At 45.4% G+C, this 17,494-nt stretch overlaps 1 protein-coding gene across 2 annotated transcripts in view; it reads left to right on the top strand.

Annotated features, from left to right (window-relative positions):
* The window catches only part of LOC122809322 (RNA-binding protein 10-like), a 1,914,178-nt gene that overhangs the window by 1,060,478 nt on the left and 836,206 nt on the right, over positions 1 to 17,494 (top strand). The window lies entirely within an intron of this gene.

The raw sequence follows: 17,494 nt of genomic DNA, 5'->3' as shown, positions 1-17,494 counted from the left end.
TTTTAAAAATTTTTTTTTTTAAAAAAAAAAAAACTTGAGATATATATCAGGTATCATGTTACTTTAAATGGACTCATCAGTTTGTATGCCAATTATTGGCTTTATGACACTCTCTATTTATAGTCAATGAACAGAATGATTTGTTATCACTGAAGAAGGCTAAGTGCCGAAACCGGTATGATTCTGTTTTCACACTTTATGGAACAATAAATGGTGTTCCAGTAGTGCTGGGTCATTATGCCTTTCACTGGTTAGGGCAAGAAAAACTGATGTAATTGCATCGGCCACCTTCCTTTATAGCACTGACGATTTGACATCAGACAGCAAGCGACAGCAGCTGACGCAAAAAAACATGGTCTCTGGTTAAGGGCTGGTTAAGGGCTACCACAGCAGGGATATAACCCACAAGTGATGATTGCAACAGTGAATACACTCGACATCTACGTTTATGTTAAGTGTACACAACTGTACTTGCCTGACATTCTAGTGGCTGTTACCTTAGGAAGACAGATTTTGGAATTAGGTGTTTTCATGCAAACCTCCTTATCTGGTGTTTCAGAAGGATAGAGTGTCTCTGAAAACTAATGCATCCTTTCTTCCAAAGTGGCATTATAAACATAAGTAAAATCAGTAAACTTGCCAGTATTTTCCCCAGATACTCAGACAAAGGTCAGTATGTTTTACGTATGTTAGATGTTCGTCAACTCAATTTCCGCCTGCATAGTACTAAACATTTCAGGTAATCTGATCAGTTTCTGTTCACACAGCTGAAATTAAAGTTGTTGCTAAAGTTGTTATTTCTGGACAACTGATGGACTGCATTTCCTTTTTCTTTATTTAAAAAAAATCTGTTTAGTGTAAGCCTAAAGCTCATTCCAGTAGAGCAATATCTACTTCAGCCTTTTCTAGGTGGCTTCCCATCGATGACATTTGTGCTGCAGTGACTTGGTCCACAGTCCTTATGTTTGTGTTGCATTTTAAATTGGATGTCCAATCTGCGTCACATTCTTCATTTGGTTCTACCGTCCGCTTGGATATCCTTCCTTGATACCACCCAGATACACAGCTTAGGAATCTGTCCCAAGTGTTGAATCAAGCGAAAAGATACTGATAGATCCACGTCTGGTTCAACCTCCCTCCTCCCCCTTTTCCTAAATTGACACACTAGACTTTGGGATGACCGGGTGGTTACTACCCAACTCCCTGTGAATAGTCCTGTTCTGAGTGTTAACTTCTATCCCCCTGTGTCAGTAGCAGCTATTATATTTATTTTATTATATTTCATTTGTATTAGACGGGAGGCAAACTTGATCTGAGTTATTAAGGTGGAGCACAGGGAATTGTTGGTAGGGAAGGAGTCAGAGCTTTGGATCAAACGAAGCTTAATTCTGTGTCGATGTCTCATTCTACAACCCAGGTGTTGCACCGGACGGAAATCAGGCAGGTATCTGCAGTTATGGTAAGTATGTAACTTTTGATCTGATGTCAATCTTCATTTATTCTTGATTGTTAGGTCTTGTTTCTGTCCTTGGAACCGACTTGGCCATTGTAACAAGCTCATGCCAGCCATAGACTCTCAAGCCTAAGGCTGCCCATAGTGCCTCTCTCTTCCCTTTTCAAATATCATTTGCCATGTAGTTTTAAGACGTGTCCGCCGTGGTTTCAAACTAAGTGATTATTTTTTAATGTAATATCTTCTTTAAAGCCAATAAAAATTTGTTGTTGACTTATCTTCTTGCCTAAATTGATATTTTGTGTGTGAGTGCAGTATTTTTCCCCAGTTTTTGCCTTTTGGTATTTCTTCATTACCTTCACTGGTGTAGGCCCCTCCCCTTCACTCTTACCTTTGGTAAATCTTGAATACCATCGTTGGTATTTCCCCTTTCCCTCTTTTTACCCCTTCTGGGTATTTTTCTTTATTACCATTGTTGGTACGTTTTAAAAAAGAAAAAACTTTTTTTTTGTTTTCTGTTATCTTACTGCTGTTGTGTAATAATGAATGGTGTGTTGACTGTTTTTCCCACAGTTATGGCAGAGAAACACAAGTGTGCTACTGGATTTAAGCAATGCAAGGAATGTGGCAGAAAGATGCCCAACTCAGATGGGCATCTTTCTTGCATATATTGCTCGAGGGTGCCGCATTTGGAAGTCCAACTTCTGTGTGAGCTCTGTATGGGTTTTAGTTCTCAGACCCTTGCAAAGCGACAGAACAAATTGAATGCCAAAGGGGCTGTTAAAATGGACTTTCTCCAAGGCTTTGTCTGAGGCAGAGACATCCGTCTCCCAAGAAAGAATCAAAAAAGAGGATCCACTCTGTTCCAGCATCTCCTTAATCTCATGTCTCGCAATAGTACAAAGGCCAGGTTTCTACTTCGGAACCGAAGCCTACACAATGAAAATCGACACTGATAGCCATCTTGGCGCTGAAGCTTATGACTCTTTCCACGTTGCCAATGACAACTCTTATGGAACCGACAAAAGTTACCATGGTACCGACCCCTTCATCGGTACATGTGACCCTCTCGGCACCAACAATAGTTTCACCCATATTGGTTACTTCCAACATGGACAGTTGGTCAGCCAGCCACGGTGCCGAAGGTCAGATCCCTGCCCAGGACTAGGTGCTTCCTATCTGTTGACCCTTTTGTAGTCAAGTTAAGTCTGTTCATAGATCATTCAGAATCTCCCTCAGGGGTGTCTGTTCATTCCACCAGGAGCTTTTTGGAGCTTGATGTACTTAGGTTAGTGGCTCAGCTTTTGCCGGCCAGAGGTTTTTCAACCCCCTCTAAAGACCTCCCTCCCATCCGGAGCCGAGGTCTACTCTCCAAGGACTCCATCCTATCTTCCTCTTTCTACTTCTCCGAATGTCTTGGAGACCTCAACTTTGATGCCACTCCCATTGCCAACTACTTGGTTGCTGATTATGTACCTTGCCTTGGCTCCGAAGCTGACTCTGTGGTCCTCTGCTCAGTCGGCACTAACCCACCTTTTGGACCATGACTTGGCTGCCGGCTCCAGGATTCCTAGTTCAGCACTGATTTTTTTTTTCCACTGCACCATCTACATGTCAAGGTGCTTTGACAGTTCCAGGCTTGCTTGGCACTCCTACTCTGGAGGTGGGCTCTTCTGAGTGGGGTGTGGCCTCTGTTCCAAGGTTGTCTTTTCAGTTACAGGTTCCCATTGCTCTTCAGGTGGGCCTGCCTTCCAGATTATTTAGATGGCTCTTTCCTCAGCAGGTGTGCAATACCATCTCTATTGGAGTGTCACATCTGCGTATACTCTGGCTCGCAGCTTTTACAGTCTGCTACATTGGGGGCGGTGGGCACAAGAGCAGCAAGACACCCTGCAGCAGTGTACCCTCTCTTAGGAGTCTTCAGACCTTCCCCCTGAGGAGCTACCCCATAAGAGGTCATGCAAGAGGATGCACTTAGATTCTCCAGAAGAATCCCTCACTGAGGATACAGACTACGATGAAGGGGAGTGGTCCCCATGGTCACCCCCTGAAGATGTCTCTTTAGGAAACTTCCTGGAAATCTTGAAACAGAGGGGTGATTGGAAGCCCACCAACCCTTCCTCCGAGGAATCTGTCTTCTTGCAGGCTTTTCGTGCCCGACCTACTTCTTGGGTGACCCCACCTGCCGATGAATTGGTCGAACTCATTGTGCAGCATGCTTGGAAGGCCCCAGACACTGTAGAGCCAATTCCCCGGAGACCGAACAAATTTCTTAGTGCACCAGAAGACCAACCCCACTGGTCTAAAGGCTTAGCAGTAGATGCTGTGGTGGTGGTGGCTGCCACAAAGAAGGAACTTGTAGAGTTAAGTCCAGCTATCTGTCCTCCAAACTGAGTGTGTCTGACGATGGACAGATTTGGGACACGGGTCTACACTTTGACGTTTGCCATATGCTCGTTGAATTTCTTGGCACACTTTACCTGTCTTCAGAGGGACCTCATCACTGAGCTCACAGGCACCTTGATAGGGGCAGTGTCTGACGAGGTGTGCGATAAAGTTGCCTCCCAGCTTGCAATCCTAGAATCTATATAAAACTTGTCCTTGCGGCTTATTGCTGACACAGCCAAAGTGACGGCCTGGGCAGCGGGTACAGGTGTTGCCATCAGGCGCCACACCTGGATGTGCTTATATGATTTCGCACATCAAGTCAATTCTTCCTTTGTCAACGCTCTGGTTGATGCTACCTCACTATTTGGCCAAAAGGTCAGAGACACACTAGCCATGTGTGAGAAGGATGGAAAGACCCTTTCTGCTGTAGGCATGCATTTTTCTGCTCCTCAACGACCTTATCTCAGGAATGAGAGGAGTGGAAAGATGTGGTTCAGGAAGTCCCAATGGCCTTTTTGGGACATGTTGTGTCCCCCCCCCCCTTCTTCCAGGGCAGAGGGGGAACTCATCTGGTAGTTGCCTACCTCATGCAGAGATGACCTGCATAATCAGGGTTCCAGGGATTCTTTCTCCTCTGGACAACCCTACCAGCTCTCCTGAGTGTCGGCCTGATTGCCTGCCTTTGGAGGCAGTCGGGGAACATTCTCTGCACCACTTAGCCTGGCAGTCAGTAACATCAGATTCTTGGGTGCAGACTATAATTACCAGTGGTTACCATATCCCGTTCTATTTTTATCCAAGTCAGCAAAGGCGAATCACCGATGTTCCACCCAGTCAAAGGGATACAGTAGCACAAGAAATTCAAAAGCTGCTTCAAAAAAAGTCACCCAAAACAATCCCACCAGACCAAATAGGATCTTGTTTTTACTCAAGAATCTTTTTAGTGCTGAAAAAGACGTGACTGGAGGCCAATTCTCGACCTCGGTGTCTTGAACAAATTATGTTCGACAGATAAAATTCCTGATGATCACGTTAGTCTGTCCTTCCGTTTCTGAATAAGGGACTTCAGGACACATTTTACCACATAAAGATGGACAAGCACTCCAGAAAATACCTCCACTTCTGGCTTGGGAGCCAATCACTAACAATTTCAAGCACTGCCCTATGGTCTCACCACAAGCCCAGGGTGTTCATCAAGTGAATGGCAATGGTAGCAGCTCACTTAAGGCTACAAGGATTCCGTGCATTTCCGTATCTAGATAACTGGTTCCTCACCGCCCCCACCAAGTATCTTCTGCTTCATGCCTTGCACTCTGTCCTACAGCTTGCAGAGTACTTATGCATTTCAATAAAGAGGGAAAAGTCAAAGCTGTCACCCATGCAAGAGAGTGAACTCATTGGAGCAGCATTCAACACTAACTCCTGTATGGCTGCTCTGTCTCATCATAGACTGCAAAAGTTAAAATCACATCTTCAAGTGATACCCTCTCAAGACAAAGTCCCTGCTTGCTTAGGCTTACAACTCCTAGGGGCAGTGGCTGAGACTATCACTCTAGTTCCCCTGGCAAGGTACCACATGATGCTGCTTCAGTGGCTCCTGGCATCACAGTGGTCTCTGTTAACACACCCGATGTCTTACCTAATCCACATAACCAACCGATGCAAGCAGGATCTAAATTGTTGGATGAAGTCAGAAGAGGAATTATGGAGTCACCGTTTCACCCCCGCTCAGCCCAAGGCCGTAGTGACAACAGATGCATCCCTGATGGGGTGGGAGGAGCATATTCATGGTAAGATAGTCCAAGATACGTGTTCCCTTTAGAGGCATCCTTTCTCTAGTGTGGGGGGGGGGGCATTTCAGTGGGAGGGTGGGCCAAGGTACATGGTCACAATGCATGTCAACGTCCTAGAACTGAGGGACGTGTTTCTAGCATTGCAGGCATTTCAATTGGCCCTCCATTCAGGGACAATTGCTGTCCAGTACACAAACATGTCAGTAGTCTGGTACATCAACAAACAGGGAGGAACCAGATCCTACCCTTTATGTCTGGAAGCCGTAAGGGTGTGGCAATGGGCGATCGCATCCAACTGCTTTCTTATAGCAGAGCACATTCTGGGGAATTTCAGGGTGATTGCGGAAAAACCTGAGCAGATGTATTCTTCTGCTTCATGAGTGGTGTCTCAATCACAGTGTAGCGTTGAAGATATTACATCAGTGGGGTCAGCCTTGCTGCAACCTATTTGCATCTCCCATAAACCACAAGTGCAGCAGCTACTTTGCCCTATTTCCCCCCCTCAAGAGGAGACCCCCAAGAGATGCTCTTCTACACATTGGCCCCTGGGACTACTTTATGCCTTTCCTGCTTTCTCCCGGATCCCCCAGTTTTTGAAGATAGCCCAGTAGTTGAGAAGCAAAGTGATCCTCATTGCACCTTATTGGTCCCGCTGAGTCTGGTTCCCCTTTCTGTGGCCTCACCTGGTTCACTGTCCGTGGACTCTGTACCCAACCCCAGACCAGTTGTCTGATCCGCAGGGGTTGGTCCATCCCAATCTACACAGTCTCTGTCCAGTAATTGCTAGGCAGAATAGTCTATCTTTCCCAGTACAGAAAATACTTCTGGCTTCCCATAAGCCATCCACCAGAAGATTTTATCTTAGTAAATGGAACAGATTTGTGCTTTGGTCTCTTGCAGAAAGGATTGACCCTTTCTCAACCTATATTAATAAAGTATTAGAATATTTATCAACTATATTCCAATCAGGAGCCTCAGCTTCTACTATTAGAGTTCATTTAGCTGCCATTTCAAATTTTCATAATGGCTTTGATGACCTTTCCTTAATACCTCATTGCCTTTGCAAAACCTTTCTGAAGGACATTATGCATTTGAAAGCACCCTTTAAAGAGCCCATTGAACTTTAGAATTTAACATTAGTTTTGCAAAGTTTAATCCGTCAGCCTTTTGAGCCAACAGCCACCTGTGATATCAAATTCTTATCTTGAAGACTCTTCCTGGTGGCCATCATGTCAGCCAGGAGAAGATCAGAAGTACAGGCTTTGTGTGAAAAGTCCATATATCATTTTTCACAAAAAGAGAGCATCACTTAGGACTAACCCCTCTTTCCTTCCCAAGGTTGTATCGGACTTGAATATTAATCAATCTGTAGACCTTCCAGTTTTCTTCCAATACTTCTCAAACGAGGGAGAATATTGTTTACATTTGTTGGATTTACACACACAATTATGTTTTTACTTGAGCAGAACAAAATCGGTTAGAAAATTGGACCCGTTGTTTTTGTCCTTTTCAGGCACTCTGCAAACTAGTTTCTAAAGTTACCTTAACAAAAAGGTTTAGTTTATTTTGGTCATAAACAAAGGAGACGCAATTTCTCAACCAATCAACTAATGTCAAGACTGATTCTACCAGATCAGTTTCCACTTCAGTATCCTTTCATTCTAGAGCCTCTATGGATGACATTTGTGCAGCGGCAACTTAGGCTACCACACACAAATTTATCAGTCATTACAAATTGGATACAGTGTACAGGGGAAGAGCATACTTTGGCTCTATGGTGCTCAGGCGTATCCTTCCGTAGGGCCCACTGGGACATATAAAGTAGCTAGGGACTCTGATAAAGAAGTTATGTTCTTACCATGACATTCCATCTGTGTTATTTATCTGCATTCATTCTTGACATCCCACCCTCCTACACCCTCCAAAGCCTCCTGGAGGTTTGGATCTAGTCCTGATTTTTTAGTAGGGCAGTTGCTCAAACAAAGCTTCTTCATTTTATTTCTATGGGCAAAACTTGATCTGAGGAGAAGGGGAGAGAGGCACTATGGGTAGCCTTAGCTTGAGAGTGTCTGGCTGGCGCGAGCTTGTTACAACGGCAGATTGTTCCGAGGACAGAATCGAGACCTAACAAGAATGAATGACGATCGACAACACAGCTGGAACTTTATGGTAGTAATGTAGCTTCTTTTTTACCACCAGGGCAATTTGTTTCTGGGGCTAGTTTCTGGTGGGTGGTGCATCTCCTTTGCAGTCATTGACATGGTTGTACAGAATTTCTGATGTCTGTATGGCATAGGTAATTGTGTTTTTTGGGGTTTGGAGAGGCAGGGAATTTTGACAAATCACTTGCTGAAAGGAGGAGGAATGCCACGGTGGTACTGCCGTAGCGTTGTTACCTCACAGCAAGAGGTTCTCCCATTTGATTCTCGGCTTGGCTTGGGAGTGCCCTCTGTGTGGAGTCTGCATGTCCTCCCCGCGGTTGGGTAGCATTCGAAAGACATGCGTGCGTAAATGGACGTGCCTTTATTGAAGGTTGGGTGTGGAGCTGTCACCTTGGCATTTCATAAAAAAATCTGCTGCCAATCATTAGCGGACCGGAGTTCCGCTCTGGCAACCTCTTACTGGGAAAAAGCCGAAAGACAAACAACAACTTACTGAAAGGAGGAAATTTTTTTTTGGGGGGGGGGGGGGTAGCATTCTTCTGTGTTTGTGAACACCAGGTCAAATCAAGTATGTTGGGAGTCTGTAGTGGGCATAATCACTGTTTGGTCAATAGTGTTTATATTTATGAAGTCCAGGAATCTCTGTGCCTGTAGATTTGAGGCCATGTAGTTTTCACAGTGTATAGTGGGATAATTAGTCTCCCTTGTAGGGTGGTGTTAAGTTGAATAGTATCTCCAGTAGGTGTAAGTGTACATTTTGAGCTTCTAAGGACATGGAGGGTGACCTGCAACTGGCTAAGATATTGTACAGGATTTTGTCTATGGTGTTCTGTACTTGCAGGAAGTGCAGCACATCATCCTGTTTCACCACCCTAAAGGTATGCTTGTTCTTGATGTGTATTGAGACAATTCCACCTTTAGCCCTTGTCTGTGCGGCTGCTTGTCTAAAAGTGTGGAAAACGCTGAAACCTTGCACTGTTGGGGTGCTGTCTTCTGCTTTAAACTGTCTTAGTAACTGCACAGATATCTATATTCTCCAGTGTGAGAAGGGCTTGGAGGGAGTATAGTTTATTTAGGCTTCTGGCATTGAGCAGTAACTCCTTGAGGTTTGGTTGAGTTGATTTTGCTATGTCTGGTATACACCTATGTGCTAGATTTGTCAATTTGGCATTACCTAAAAGCACTAAGGGGGTTGGATAAGATTTAGCCAGTATTCGAAAGCCTAGAGGGGAAAGGTGCAGACCATCCTTGGTAAAACAGAGTGGTGTTAACCATGTCCTCCCAAGCTGCCAAATACTGAATCCCTTTAGAATGACACAAGAAAGACAGTTGTTGGTCAAACATATTTTACTAATTTTGTGGTGTTATCCTCTATGATGGTAGTATGGTGTTCAGTACTAGGCTCATACCAGCCTTTGACATATAGTCTGAAAGCTCTATAATGTCTTTCCATTTAGCCCAGGGAGGTACATCTCCGTTCATTTACACATCCATGGACTATGATGGAATCATACTTTTACCTGTGGCGTAATGGTTTGAGTGCGTGCATGATTTGCCAGACACTGGCTCCAGGTAGGCAGCTAACAGTTATGTTGTTTATCTTAGTTAGCAGGTGCATCAGTATGTCTTACAATTGAGTCCCCTGTGACGAGAGTCCTTTTTTAAGTTTTTGCATATCTTAGGGGCTTTGTATATGGGCTCCACTGGGACGGGACAGTGTCTGTGTTAGGTGGTGGTTTTCCCAGGCTCCCTTGGGCTTACTGAGTCATAGCTTTGACAATGAGCAGTCTTAGGTGCTCTTTGTTTAGGAGAATTGCTTTTATGTGCACCAGCATACGTTAGTCTACGTGGGTGTTGTGTGCGTTGTTTCGACAACCTGATGTGTGCTTGTATGGAAGAGTTTCTCCTTGTGTCATTGTACAAGTACATCTGTCACATACTGTGTGTGCTTCTTTAAGGAGTAAGTGGTTGTTAGTAAACATGAGACAACTACATTGTGTCAAGAAGCTGATATCTACCAAGCTGGCTACAGAGAAATTAGGAAATTGTATATCCATACTCTCCAGTCCCTTTGATTGGTGAGCTACAAGGGGTGGTATATTGAGGTTGAAAGGCTGTTAAGGGATGCTTTGCTGGTGCAGATTAATAAGGGTCTTTAATTGGGGTAGATTATGTAAACAGTATTAAATCCTACTAACTTTAATGTTTACAGAATACTGAATTCTGCTAGATCAGTAGGGGTTGACAAATCTATTCTCAGCTAATTGCTCTAAGCTTGTTGGCACACAAGGTATTTGCTGTATGTTTTATAGGATACAGTTTTAGAGACTGCAGGGAAAATTTGTTTTCCAGGTGATTGCTTCTCTACAGGGCACTGCTAACCCATGCAAACATGTAAAATTTGTAGCAGCTCTTGGTGGGGGGACAGAAAACTAACAGGTTCTCTGGCCAGTAAAATAGCTACAGTACGAATCCTTTTGTGCATTTTCCAACTAGAATAAACCCCACAAACACTTCCTGCCACAAGATGAATAAACATAGCCCTCATGCTGTAAAAACACAGTGGAAGACCCCCCACCCCCACCCCCCATAAGTTTAATGCGACCATAAACCAATTAAACAGCTAGCTGGAAATCCCTTGCTGAAGGCAATTTCAAGAAGTCTTAAAGCAGTAAAAGTGAGAGGAAGAGCAGTTGCTTTACAAAAAAGTTCAGTGAAATGTACACACAAGCATTAAACTGTAGCGATCACTCAAAATAACTTAAGCTACTGCGATTTAGCAGTCAAAGGTACTTGGCCGGGAAGACTCTGGATGCAAGTAAAACACTTCTAGAACTCAGGCTAGCACTCACAGCTTTGCTGTGCTGTAGGAAAGTGAGCAAGAGACTATGTAGTAAAGGAGGTTTACTTGAGCAGTACTGGTTTTCTGGCTGGGTACTCAGTATCAAAGATATATGGAAAGCAATGGGTGGGAAGAGTACATAAATAGCTTGTACAACAGACAATAGCAATGAAAGAGAGGAGGGGAGGGGCTTTGGTAATCCGATTGATGTAAGGTGTAGAGCCCCCAGGCACAGCCTTATAAAACTACTACAGCAAAAGGGTTGGAAGGTTGGGAAAATATTTCAAGGAACAAGCAGGCTAGCTAGAGAGGCATCCATCCACATCCCCTCTTTCCCATTTTTGCGCATGTGGTCAGGGTGTCACCTCAGTGACAATCTAGAGCCAAGGTTTACACCACAGGGTGGCTAGCCCTGCCATGGTAGTTCTTCCACACAACACATTAACCTGTGTCCAATTTAGTATGCCCGGTCCACCTACTGCACGTCTTTGGAATGTGGGAGGAAACCGAAGCACCCAGAGGAAACCCATACAAATACCGGACGGAGACACATACTCTGCACAAAAGGCACCCCAGCTGAGAATTGCACTGGGGAGCCTCTTGCTGTAAGTCGACACTAACCACTACTGGGCCTACCATAGATAGGCGTGTAATCAAATAGACAATATTGGAGCGGTTTCAGAAACTTCAGCGCAATGCGTTAGTAGGGATGGGGCAGATACAGAATGCAATTTTAAGCAGGTAAATGATGAGCTGACTATAAAAGCACTGAAGCAGACACAGTTCTCTTGCTATTAAACTTCTACTGTAATTTACAGCACCTAATTATTAACAGTAACAGATTTTCAAATCTTGGGATCACTGCTTCAGTATGGACACACCCAATAATGTATGGACCTGGAGGGTCTAACTTAGCTAAAAGTATAGGCAAGTCTACTTCATTGCTCTTAAAAGAGCAGTCAGATTAGGCTTATTGTCTTCTCTTGCTGTCATGCAAATGCATGTGTATGTATGTTTGTTAGATACATATATTTGTATTTGTCTGCGTGTTAGCAAACTAGGACACAATAGTTTTGTCCCTGAAAACGCAGCTGATCTTCCCAAACACTTCACACAGGCACACATGTAGGTAGTCACTGTTCATTAAACACTAACAGGGAAGTAAATAGTGTGGGAAGAAATGGCCAGGAAATTATGGCTAGGCTTGTGTTAGGCCCTAGGGCCGATAGCCTAGTATCAACCTATGAACTAGAACTGAAGGTAGTGCGTGCTGCTGTTTCCTTTCTACACTGTTTCATTGCTTATACGTCTGGTGTGGTGAGTAGACCTCCCTGCACTGGTGACATTTAGACTTCTGGAAGTCAGACTGGATGACTGGACCTATGCCTACAGACTAGTTAAATTTGTCAGGGTGATACTGCAGCAGTGATACCAGTATTTCAGCATCTGTTGCGGTTTTAAATTATTGCTGTGAAGTACTGTTTCAGACAGACCAGATGTTTTCTCATGGCGAGCAATCAGGGATGCCCATTAACTTTGCATTCTGTTAGTATGGTTATTCAGCTAACTTTACCTTGGCAGTTTGGGACTTGCTCTGGTACCTTGAATGCCACCACTGTTTTTTTTTTTTTTTTTTTTTTTCCTGTAATGTTTCTGGCCTCAAATATTTGAGGCAATTTATTGGATGTCCATGTGTACTTTCTCTGAACATTACTCGCTAGATGCTACATCTGAGTTTGGCAAGATTTCTACTACAGTTTAGTTAGTGGAACATTTGAATTATCCACCCTTGTCGCGAGTGGCCTTCAGAAGTGTTGCCTATGATTATAGTAGCAGGTTGGAGTAGTGGTAGTTGCCATAACTGCAGATCTTTAGAAGGATTATTGCTGCTGGAGAGGCTGCTGTTCTCCATGGTAGTATCTGTAGGTTAGGTCTTTCACATTAGAATGCATGTTTTTTTTATTAGACCAGAGTAATTGCATACATAATTCCAGACAGTTTGCCTTGGATAATATCTGAAGAATAAAGGTGTGTATTTGCCGTGCTCTGTGAGGGCTGGGGAGGGTCCGTATTCCTTTGACTGGATTGGCTCCTTTACTAGTCTGGAGCTCATTTTAATTTGCTTAGTTCAGTTGATTAAGATATCTGTATTGGGTAGAGCCCTTGCTCAGAGCAGGACCATTAAGGGAAGCTCCATATAATGTGTTTGTTTGATTTAAATTAAAAGTTGCGGAGTGTAAATTCCATGCAAGATTTCACTGCTTTAATAAGTAGATGTAGATTTTTCTATATACTGCCGCTTTTACAGCTTGACCTTTGCTGATGTGCGTGTTTGTGCAAACCTTTCTCTGGTGTTTTTTTTTGTTTGTTTTTGAGAATGTCCACATGTGACTTTATTCCATATGGTATATTTTCTTTCCAGTATAAGTAGAAAAAAATTACGTCTTGTTGTAAGATTAAACTACACCAAAGGATGTTAAGTTGTCTATCTCGCCTTCATTCTTGCTGGATGGGTTCGGAGCCGACCTCGGCTAAAAGCTCGAGAGTTGGTTCCACCGCCGGGCTCCCTTATATCCCACAATGCTGCGATAGTTACCCCAGATCTCGTTCTGCGCTGCAGCTACAAGGTTGTTGTTGGTTCCTACGGTTCCTGAGTGAGTTCTTCTTTTTTTATTAAAAGTTATTCTGTTAACCCTTTTTTTAATTTGTCATTGTCAAGGTGTTCATTGAACTTTATCCCGACCTAATTTTTTCCCGTTTTTTTCTTAAAACTTTGGTTCTTCCCTTGGGCCTTGGGCCTTCCTTCCTCTAGGGTGTTTGTGTTAGTTTAGCTGTTTGTTTATCTTTACTTTTTTTAGTAATTTTACTAAAGTAATTTTTTTTGACAGGGGGTATAACTGTGTGTTTGAGTGTGTTTGTGTTCACCAGTTAGGCTATGTCTAAAAGACAAGGTCTCGATTCAAGAAGTGTGATGCGTGCTGTCAGAAAATGTCTCTGACAGGCGCTCACACTTCTTGTGTCTGGGGCCTTTGCACCTGCAGGACTCCTGTGCTGTCTGCCATGGCTTCAGCCCCAGGGTCCTGCAGGAAAGGAAAACAAGCTCATATTGAGAGGCTTGTTGAAGCCTGAGGATTCCCTGTCTGTCTCAACAGGAAGCCCTCCAAGGCATCGAGGTCTTCGGCTCCGGCTTCTGAGCCGAGACCTCAGGTTGTTCAACCTTTGCCTTTATCTGCTCCGGCTGGAGCCGATAAGACTCAGTCCACAGTTTCTGTGGCTTGGTTATCGAGTACCGTGTCGGCTCCGACAAGATCTTGAGCCGGCAACCAGAACGAGGTCTAGGGCACCGTCTCTTGGCTCCGTTCATTCGGCTCCAGGATCTCCCCTGCTGTCTGAACCCAAGGTCTCATTCCTCTAGGTCATCGAGGTTGTCCGATCATGACCTTCAGAGGGTGGTGAGTCGACTACTCAAGTCTGAGGCACTAGCCCAGATGCTTCAGAGCCCGACCCATCAGCCGGTGCCTGTCCCGTCCATCAACTCCTTCCTCCTTCGACTCTTTTGAGCTCGGGCCGATGTCGGAACCGAGACTGTGGTTACCTCGGAGCCGAGACAATTGTCTTTTTCTTCCATGGAGGAATCTCGGCGCCGGACTTCCCTCGTCGGCTCCGAGGGTGAGTGGCATCGGACCCTTGTCCGACCCCCTCTCCCTCTCGGTGCCCGGCTGGTGAGTTCGGCTCCGACATCGGGAGCCATCACTGTCGGTGCCGAGGGGTCCTTAGCTCCTCGAGGGGACCTCTGGCTCTGCCTGACAGGGTGCCAGGTCATGCGGGTGTGTTAGAGCCTGGCTCCCTCCCTCTATGCTGCCTCAGGGTAAGTCGACTCACTCCCTCATCCCTGACCGCAGAGAGCCAACTCCTCAGGAGCTCCCTTTGGGGATTTCATCCTCTTCGAGGCCTCTCCTGATTTGGCAGAAGAGCCCCTCGGAAGAGGAAGTGCAAGGAAGCACATTGACTCACCTGAGTCTATCACGCCGAGACAGATCTGGATGATTCTGAGGGTTCCCCGTTCCCCTTCTGAAGATGTCTCATTTGCAGACATTCTGGAGATCCTTAAACAGAGTGGCCAGCCCTCAACCCTTCGGAGGACGAATCTGTGTATCTTGAGGCGTTTGGCTCTCGTCCTTCCACCTCCTGGGTGTCCCCCTTGACCCCCTCATGCAGGTGGTTGCAAAGGCGTGGGCGGCTCCTGATTCAGTGGACCCCACTCCCAGGAGACCCTCCAAATTCATCACAGCTCCATCAGACAAGGAATTTTTATCAAAAGGAGTCTCTGTGGATGCTATGGTGGTTGCTGCCGCCACAAAGAAGGAACTGGCTGATCCTTCAGTGCCTGTCCATCCACCTAACAAGGAATCTAGGTCCATGGATAGGAAGCGGATGTTCTCCTCAGCGACATTTACTATGCGTTCGCTGAATTACCTGTGCCATTTCACTCGTCTTCAAAGAGACTTGATCAAAGAAGCGAGTGAAATGCTGAAGAACCAGCGAGAAAATGAACACGCAGCTGGCTATCCTTAATTCTATTTCCAACTCCTCCATCGCCTCCTCTTATGCGGCCGATGGAGCGAGCAGAGCAGGAACAGGGGTAGCCTTACGTAGGCACGCCTGGATGCGGCTATGCAATTTCGGAACCTTTCAAGGCGTCTTTCACGAACTCCCCTTTGATGGATCATCTCTTTTTGGTCCACAAGTGAAAGAAACCCTGACTAGGTGCGAGACTGATGGCAAGACCCTTTCTGCCGTCGGAGTCCGTTTTCTACTCCTTCTAGGCCTTACCCCAAAGGCCAGAAGGGGAAAGATGTGGTTCCGTAAACAATCCCAAGGGACTTCGCCTGGCGACAGAGTCGGTTCCCGCCAGAGGCAGAGGGGGAACAACAATGGTAGACGCCCTAGAGGCAGAGGGGTCCGCAGAACCAGGGCAATCGAGAAGCGTTCTCCGAGAAGCCCTTTCAGCATCCCTGAGGTGTTGCCCGACTGCCCATCTTGAGGCAGTCGGGGAAGATTGTCACTGTACCCAGAAGCCTGGCTATCCTTGACACAAGACAAATGGGTACAGTCCATCATTTCAAGGTTATTCTATTCCCTTTCTTCGTTTTCCAAATCAGTCAAAAATCCCTTCCAGATGTTCCACCGCTCAAAGGGATCTTGCAGCTTTGGAAATTTCAAAACTGCTTGCAAAAAGAGCTATTCAGCCAGTGCCAGCAGACCAACTAGGATCCGGAATCTACTCAAGGTTCTTTTTAGTTCCAAAGAAAACAGGGGACTGGAGACCAATTTTGGATCTCAGTATCTTGAACAGATCAGTCAAGAAAACAAGATTTCGGATGGTCACGCTGCAATCCATTCTATCCCTATTGGGAAAAGGAAACTGGATGTGCTCTATAGACCTTCAGGACGCGTACTATCACATAAAAATGAACAGACGCTCCAGAAGATTCCTCCGCTTCAGGCTGGGAACCAGTCATTTTCAATTCAGGGTCCTGCCCTTTGGTCTCACCACTGCCCCCCGGGTGTTTACCAAATGCATGGCAGTGGTAGCTTCTCACCTGAGACGACAAGGATTCCAGGTGTTTCCATATTTGGACGACTGGCTCCTCACAGCTCCCACCAAGCATCTCCTTCTGATGGCCAGAGATTACACTTTTCGCGTCTGTCAAAGACTGGGTATCTCAATAAATTGCGGAAAGTCTGTTTTGTCGCCTTGTCGTACTATTACCTACATAGGCGCAAAATTAGATACTGTAAACATGTCTGCAACACTAACGAACCAAAGGATATCAGACATTCAAAATTGATATCACTACTTCTCAACAACAACAGAGCCAAAGCCAGGTTAGTTCTAAAGGTGTTGGGAATCATTCCATTGGCCAGATACCACATGCGGATCCTTCAGTGGATGCTCTTTTCTCAATGGTCATACCAGGAACTTCCAATGTCTCACACCATTATGATCACGCAAGCGTGCAAAAAGCATCTCATGTGGTGGATGTCTTCCCCCCAGCTCCTGTTGGGGAGACCATTTGTTCCACCTCCTCCGGTTGCTACTCTGACAGCGGATGCCTCCCTGATCGGGTGGGGGCATTATCAGGGCAGGACAGTCCAGGGCACATGGCAACCAAACGAATGCCACTTGCACATAAATGTTCTGGAGATGAGAGCAGTGCTTTTAGCGTTGCAAGCCCTTCAACACTCTCTTCCCTTGAGTTCGATTGCAATCCAGACAGACAATATGTCTGTAGTGTGGTACATCAACAAACAAGGCGGAACCAGATCATACCCCCTGTGTCGAGAAGCACTCAGACTGTGGCAATGGGCGATTTCTTCTCAGCGTGATAGCAACGCACATCCCCGGAAGTCCAATCACATTGCGCACAAGTTGAGCAGAGCTATTCTCATGCCGCAGTGGTCTCTGAAAGACTCTGTAGTGAGAGAGATTTTTCTCAAGTGGGGTCAGCCTTGCTGCGATCTTTTGCTACTCCCCAAAACAGCAAGTGCAGAGAATACTTCACTCTATTCCCTTACCAGGCCAACCCAGCAGGGACGCCTAGTCCAAGTTTGGCCCCGGGACTTCTGTATGCATTTCCTCCTTTCCCACTGATCTCTCAAGTAATACAGAAAGCTATCGCTCAGAAGGCCTCATTGATCCTCATTGCTCCTTACTGGCCTCGACAAGTGTGGTTCCCCTTTCTGCATCGATTTCTTGTGGAGCGACCGTGGAATCTGGACCTAGTTCCAGATCTTTTGATCCATCAGTCGGGTCAGTTTCATCGCTCCCTCCCTCTCTGAACCTCACTGCTTG

This window comes from Protopterus annectens, chromosome 8.part0 (assembly GCF_019279795.1).
Source record: "Protopterus annectens isolate FY-2018-M chromosome 8.part0, PAN1.0, whole genome shotgun sequence".
NCBI lineage: Eukaryota > Metazoa > Chordata > Ceratodontiformes > Protopteridae > Protopterus > Protopterus annectens.
Note: the sequence above shows the minus strand (reverse complement) of the source record. Positions and strands in the feature narration are given on the sequence as shown.